This window comes from Squalius cephalus (assembly GCF_949319135.1).
Source record: "Squalius cephalus genome assembly, chromosome: 2".
In the NCBI taxonomy this organism is placed as follows: domain Eukaryota; kingdom Metazoa; phylum Chordata; class Actinopteri; order Cypriniformes; family Leuciscidae; genus Squalius; species Squalius cephalus.
In genome coordinates, this window is record NC_137123.1 from 7,069,858 (window position 1) to 7,074,553 (window position 4,696).

The 4,696-nt window shown below is 37.3% G+C and overlaps 1 long non-coding RNA gene across 1 annotated transcript; it reads left to right on the top strand.

The window, feature by feature from the left end:
* The first annotated feature begins 761 nt into the window (after positions 1–761).
* On the top strand, positions 762–3,094 carry LOC307150384. The gene is made up of 4 exons (XR_013819713.1): positions 762–825; positions 2,369–2,415; positions 2,526–2,599; positions 2,685–3,094. It is a non-coding gene; the product is annotated as an uncharacterized lncRNA (long non-coding RNA).
* Positions 3,095–4,696: the final 1,602 nt, after the last annotated feature.

Genomic DNA, 4,696 nt, shown 5'->3' on the forward strand with positions numbered 1-4,696 from the left:
GGTTGCTTCAATCAAAAAATATATTTTCAATCAAAAAAACCCGTTTCAATCAAAGAAAAAAAGTGTTTGAATGCAAAAATATATTTGAGACTCAAAAAAATGCATTTGAACACTATTTTTTTTTGCTTGAAAATGTTTTTTTTGATAGAAGTGAAGGTTTTTTTGTTTGAAGCAACTTTTTTGATTGAAGTATTGTTGTTTTGTGTTTGGGCCATATTATGGGTAGGACATTTGTGTCTTTATAATTCAATCAAAAAAGAAGTTGCTTCAAACAAACAAAACATATTTTCAATAAAAAAATCACTTCAATCAAAAAATAAACCTTTTCAATCATAGAAAAAATGTTTTTGAATGCAAAAAAATATTTGAGATTCAAAAAATTGCACTTGAACACTTTTTTTTTGATTGAAAATGTTTTCTTTGATTGAAGTAATCTTTTTTGTGTTTGGACCATGTTATGGGTAGGACATTTGTGTCTTAATTATTCAATCCCAAAAAAGTTGCTTCAATCAAAAAAAAAACATTTTCAATCAAAAAAAAATAATTTCAATCAAAGAAAAAACTGTTTAAATGCAAAAAAAAAAAAAATCATTTGAAGTGTTTTTTTTTTATTGAACTTTCTTTTTTTTTGAATGAAGTGAAAAAAGTTTTGAAGTCGTTTTTTTTTTAAATCATTTTGACACAAACGTACCGCAGTGGGGGCGGGTGCTTCCCCATTGGTCAGACATGCTTGAGTGACAAGTGTCTACACCAACGACGTCTTTCTGACAAGCAAGTCATGGTCGCCACTCGCCAGCGAGCCAGGAAGCAGTGGTGGAGTTGTTGGTAAGTAGATAAAACCGTATTAAAATGATTGGTGTCACGTTATTAGCCTACTCTGTTTGATATTTCGATTAAACATACAGCTTGCTAACTTAGCTCACGTTGACTAATTTGTGTGATGGTGTTAGATATCTGACGCCTCATATTGTCAGGCAGGCTAGCAGGGTGCGCTAACGGCTAATTGAATTGTTTATTTCACTTAAGTAACGTTACAGAGGCTTGCTATGTGCTAGTGCTATATTGTGTTATAATACGTAACGTCATTAGTGGTCAAACAACAGTCCACAGGCCAACTGTTGCCCACAGCGCTGCCTGTTTAGCAGCAACAGGTCATGCAGAGCCTGAGTCTATCTTCTCACACAGCCCACAGGATTACAGCTATTTGACCGTCCCGCTCTCTCTCTCGCTCACGGGTAGTGGTCTCCCCACCATCACAGTCAAATGCTCGCAGACACAGAGGCAGATGCTGTTATTTTGAGAGCGGGGCTTACATATGCCGTCCCGTACGGAAAATAATGTTGCATACCACCGGTAACATGAATATATATTCCGTTGCTCGGTGCGCAAACTAGCTGTGTCAGGCATTATTTATAAGTAGCCTAATGTCCTGCACAACTCCACATGGAAAACTGGCAGTTCAATGAAGTGATGCTTATTGTCTGACATAGTGTACAAGTAGTTACTAGCTTAAAGTATTGTGCCAATAATGATCCTTCTGGTAAATTTGGCATTCAGTTGAGACACAAAAGCTCTTAGTTTAATGAAAATCTTTGGAAAAGAAGACAAGATGGTTTGTTTAATTAGTATTCATTTATTTAGATTTCTAATATCATATAGTATTGTCCTGTCAACCCATTACAAGTCTTGCCTTATTCAGTGTTGATTTATTGACATGTTTATGTAAGATGTTTTATTAGAAGGTGTGTGAGTGAAAGTTGTCTGAAGTTGTATTTTTCTATTTTATTGCAATGCTGATTGATAATGTAGGACTCTGGTCCTGGCTTGGCCTAAGTTTTGGTGTCTCTAGGTGCTGTGCTCTGTAGGCATGACACATTAATTTCTTTATGTGATACTTTATTTTTTGCATCAAATTATTTGAAGTATTGATAAGCAGTATTGATATCGATACAGGTATTGCTGCACTCTCAATTATAACTGCTCAATAGTGTCGTATGGTTACTTTTATTATACAAGCCATCAATTTTGATGGCTTGTTAGTGTAACCGTTAAGCATAATGGCATTAATGCTATATATAGCGTACATTTAGCCAGATATTTTTTATTTTGTTTTGTTTTTTTTTTAAAGTAGCTAACTAGCTAAAGCCTTAAGTAGCTGAAATTAAGTTGTCTCGTGTCTCTGTCTGCAGCAACACACACACACACACACACACACACACACACACACACACACACACACACACACACACACACACACACACACACACACACACACAGACAACGATAGCTACCTACATTAACTGCAACATCTTTCCAGGCAGCAGATGGACTAATTGTTTTTCCTGTTGATCAAATTATGTTTTTTTAGGCCAAGAACTCCACTAAAACTTTTTGGAACAGGATTGCTTAATAAAGGTAAGAATGGATGGGTAGATTTTATTTATGGTTTTGCTCTTTTTATGTGTCCGGTGTATTGTAGGTCATAACCATTTTCACAACAGCCATCTTTTCTCCCTCCCATTTAGAAAGACCAATACTACACATCACCTCTGCTGCTGATTCTCCATTTTGGGGTTGTGCTCCCCATTATCTATTGCAGGTAATGCACTGACTATCTCATACAAGTACACTTATACATGAATTTCAAAATTGCTCCTCTTATAATGCTAAATGTTAATTTGCAGGCATCCGATGGCACAACAGCTCTTACTGAGGTTAAGGGATAGGTTGGTTTCTGTCATCAATAGAGTACCCATTGATTTTGAGTACCTCCTGTTTGTGTGCACTCAAGAGTTGCAGTTTATTCAAGCTGGCACACAATACATGGATATTCCCGCAGAGCTGGCTGATGGTCTGCAACAGTTGACTTTAGTGCTCAGTTCACATCTGTCACAGAATCCTGTTCCTCCACTATTTAATGATGTAGCCACCACTTGTTGGAGTGGGAATGTAGGACGGCCAGAACTACAAATGAGTCGTGACACACTACAGACGTTGCTGGATACCTCTTTACCTCTAGTTCATTTAGTAGAAATGCATGGCATTTCACGGTCAACCCTTTACAGAAGAATGAAGGACCACAACATGTCAGTGAGGGCATGCTATTCTGTAATTTCTGATGAAGAATTAGACCAGAAAGTCAGGGCTATTAAGGCAAGGATGCCGCATGCAGGCTACAGAATGGTTATAAATAAATAATGGAAATAAAGTATCACATAAAGAAATTAATGTGTCATGCCTACAGAGCACAGCACCTAGAGACACCAAAACTTAGGCCAAGCCAGGACCAGAGTCCTACATTATCAATCAGCATTGCAATAAAATAGAAAAATACAACTTCAGACAACTTTCACTCACACACCTTCTAATAAAACATCTTACATAAACATGTCAATAAATCAACACTGAATAAGGCAAGACTTGTAATGGGTTGACAGGACAATACTATATGATATTAGAAATCTAAATAAATGAATACTAATTAAACAAACCATCTTGTCTTCTTTTCCAAGGATTTTCATTAAACTAAGAGCTTTTGTGTCTCAACTGAATGCCAAATTTACCAGAAGGATCATTATTGGCACAATACTTTAAGCTAGTAACTACTTGTACACTATGTCAGACAATAAGCATCACTTCATTGAACTGCCAGTTTTCCATGTGGAGTTGTGCAGGACATTAGGCTACTTATAAATAATGCCTGACACAGCTAGTTTGCGCACCGAGCAACGGAATATATATTCATGTTACCGGTGGTATGCAACATTATTTTCCGTACGGGACGGCATATGTAAGCCCCGCTCTCAAAATAACAGCATCTGCCTCTGTGTCTGCGAGCATTTGACTGTGATGGTGGGGAGACCACTACCCGTGAGCGAGAGAGAGAGCGGGACGGTCAAATAGCTGTAATCCTGTGGGCTGTGTGAGAAGATAGACTCAGGCTCTGCATGACCTGTTGCTGCTAAACAGGCAGCGCTGTGGGCAACAGTTGGCCTGTGGACTGTTGTTTGACCACTAATGACGTTACGTATTATAACACAATATAGCACTAGCACATAGCAAGCCTCTGTAACGTTACTTAAGTGAAATAAACAATTCAATTAGCCGTTAGCGCACCCTGCTAGCCTGCCTGACAATATGAGGCGTCAGATATCTAACACCATCACACAAATTAGTCAACGTGAGCTAAGTTAGCAAGCTGTATGTTTAATCGAAATATCAAACAGAGTAGGCTAATAACGTGACACCAATCATTTTAATACGGTTTTATCTACTTACCAACAACTCCACCACTGCTTCCTGGCTCGCTGGCGAGTGGCGACCATGACTTGCTTGTCAGAAAGACGTCGTTGGTGTAGACACTTGTCACTCAAGCATGTCTGACCAATGGGGAAGCACCCGCCCCCACTGCGGTACGTTTGTGTCAAAATGATTTAAAAAAAAAAACGACTTCAAAACTTTTTTCACTTCATTCAAAAAAAAAGAAAGTTCAATAAAAAAAAAACACTTCAAATGATTTTTTTTTTTTTTGCATTTAAACAGTTTTTTCTTTGATTGAAATTATTTTTTTTTGATTGAAAATGTTTTTTTTTTGATTGAAGCAACTTTTTTGGGATTGAATAATTAAGACACAAATGTCCTACCCATAACATGGTCCAAACACAAAAAAGATTACTTCAATCAAAGAAAACATTTT